This window comes from Theobroma umbraticum, unplaced genomic scaffold, assembly GCF_002168275.2.
Source record: "Theobroma umbraticum cultivar Fairchild unplaced genomic scaffold, ASM216827v3 scaffold_130.0, whole genome shotgun sequence".
NCBI classification, from domain to species: domain Eukaryota; kingdom Viridiplantae; phylum Streptophyta; class Magnoliopsida; order Malvales; family Malvaceae; genus Theobroma; species Theobroma umbraticum.
In genome coordinates this window covers 2,711,916-2,714,739 of record NW_018397264.1, presented here as the reverse complement: position 1 = coordinate 2,714,739, position 2,824 = coordinate 2,711,916, and the positions used below count along the sequence as shown (strand labels likewise).

Sequence of the window (2,824 nt, the reverse complement as noted above, 5' to 3'; positions counted from 1 at the left end):
GGGGGCTCCTTTCCACTACATAAACATAGAATTACCCACAAATCAATGACTCAACCGGGTATAACACACTGAAAACAGACAAGAAAAGAGACGAATGTTGCTAATCGCTTTCCACTTTGTGCGTTTCGCTGGCTTTCTGTAAAGTGCAGCATCCCTATTCTGTTTTTTGTGTGATGGTTGTTCTGCTGCAGGTTGTTCTTGCTTTGCTCTTGACTGTGTACAGGGGAGTTGTAGGACTTCTGGGATTTTGGACTGTGGAAGTTATGCTGCCCTTCCTTTTGTATAGACAATTGCTTTGTTTTGCCTTTTTTGCAAGTGTACAGGTTTCTATGAAATGAAATGAAATTTATTTTGCCTTTCAAAAAAAAAAGAAATAGAAAAACAAAAAGAAAACAAAACAGAAAAGAAAAGAACTCTATATTTGGAACATTTGAAATCAAAATGTTTGTTTATTATTATATTTACGACCACTATTTCTTGTCCTGTCTGCAATAATTGTCCATTTTGGTTCACGTTTAAAATTTGGAGATTAAAATTTGCTGGATCTAGATGCTCGGGCTATAGCTAGGTATTTACTTTTTGAAATATTAAAGGCTTGGATATGACTAATCTAGATTTTGAGGCTTTGCTTATGGCCTTATCCAAAGTCCAAGTCAGCCAAAATTTTCAAGGAAAAGCAATGGGCTTCCTTAATATGCTTCGACTGATCGTCTTCGGACTTTTCAAAGCACCCTGGAGCCTTGAGGTTCACATCCTCAAAGCCGTGTGCAAGCATTGCTCTCTCTACTATAAATAAGGGAAATCTTGATAAATAGATATGCATAAAATCCAGTTCAGAAAACAAGCCTTCTCACTTTTCAATGTCTCCATTTCTTTTGCTTGTTCTCGTCTCATTGTCATGGGCAATTGCAGCGAATGCGCATGAGAATGATTTTCTTCATTGCCTTTCTTCTTTTCATTCCAAAGACACATCTCTCGTCTTTAAAGTCATCTACACGCTAAATAATTTTTCATATTCATCTGTTTTGGAGTCTTCTATTCAAAATTTTAAGTTCTCTGAACTAACTATCCCTAAACCTTTGATCATTATAACACCAAAGCATACTTCCCACATTCAAGCATCAATTCATTGTTCTCTTATATCTCTCACGTTCTATTTATTATCGTTGATTTGATTAACTTTCGATCAGTTGATACTGATAAAAAGAACAAAGTTGCATGGATTCAATCTGATGCAATTTTCGATTAGCAGGACCTTGGAGAAAAACGCAACTAAACTTGTTCACCGTTGGCAATACGTTGCGCACAAACTTCCTGTTGATATATTCTCTGCTGTTACAATGAGAAGGGTAAATTCTAGTAAACGTGGCAAAAGAACAATTCTGGCTTCCTTTAGTTCCTTTTTTCTTGGTGGCATTGATGAGCTCATTCCATTGATGCAAGAGAGATTTCCTGAGCTTGGGTTAGTGAAGGAAGATTGCACTGAAATGAGTTGGATCGAATCTATCCTCTACTTTGGCCAAATTCAAAATAAATCGTTGGATATTTTACTAGACAGGAGTTACCAGACTACTCTTAATGGTCCATCTTCAAAACAAAATCTGATTATGTGAAAAAACCTATTCCTGAGACTGCATTCGAAGAGATATGGTCTAAACTTTATGAAGAAGATGCAGAATCTGCTGTTATAGGTTTTATTGCTTATGGGGGAAAGATGGATGAGATTACAGAGTCCGCAACTCCATTTCCACACAGAGCTGGCAACTTAGACAAAATTGCATACACTGTGGGCTGGCAACAAGAAGACAATATAAAATCAGAAAGGTACATAAGTTGGATCAGAAAACTTTACAGTTTCATGAGCTCCTTTGTCTCTAAATCTTCGCAAGAGGCATATATTAATTACAGAAATAATGACATCGTGATTAACAACAAAGGCAACACAAGCTATGTTCAAGCACGTATTTGGGGTCGTAAATATTTTAAAAATAATTTAAATAAATTAATACAAATTAAAACAATGATTGATCTTAAAAATTTTTTTAAACATGAACAAAGCATTCCTCCTCTTTTATATTGACAAAAGAAAAGAGGTAATTATTGTAATCCTTGGAGTAGGGAATAAATAATAAAAAAGATTTGGATTTGAGTGCCTTGATACTGTGAGTTGGATGCCTAGTAGTCAATTTTACATTTTCCTCATTACCTTGACTTTTGTAATTAGATCTATTATTATTATACACCTTACTATTGTGTGACATGAAAGATATGGCCTTTTCTTAAAAAGAAAGAAATAGGGTGAGAGGTAGTCTTCTCTTACAAACCAAAAGAAGAAGCAAATTTCGTTTCTTTTTTAAACACTGTTTGTTGGCTTCCTGCAACAAGGTGCCATTCCAATTCCTGTCCCTTTTGGAATAAGCCAGTGTAAATACAACAATTTAACTAGAGTCCAAATTAATGGCAGATCATAGGAAATGTAGAGATATAAACCTCTCAAAGAGTTAGCCAGCTACTACTTACTATCAGCAAATCCCATGTTCCTTGAGCAATGGCTTTCGCAGACCATCCGCTGTTACATTTGCAGTTACGGAAGTGTGATGAATTTGCCATTTTTTAAACTGGATTCTAAGACTCTATAGGCAGAATAATTTTCAACTGGATTTTAAGGCTCTATATGCAGAATAATTTTCCTTAGTGTCCACGAAGACAATTGAGGGCTTAAAATCCAATTGACCACATTTGAGAAATGGCTTTTCACCATTAGGCAATGTGAATATGCCCGTTTAAAAGTGACAAATATAACAAAAACTTCTCTAATTGCAAG

At 35.4% G+C, this 2,824-nt stretch overlaps 1 pseudogene; it reads left to right on the top strand.

Moving 5' to 3' along the window:
• The first annotated feature begins 1,217 nt into the window (after positions 1-1,217).
• Positions 1,218-2,080, top strand: LOC110421398 (tetrahydroberberine oxidase pseudogene; annotated as a pseudogene).
• Positions 2,081-2,824: the final 744 nt, after the last annotated feature.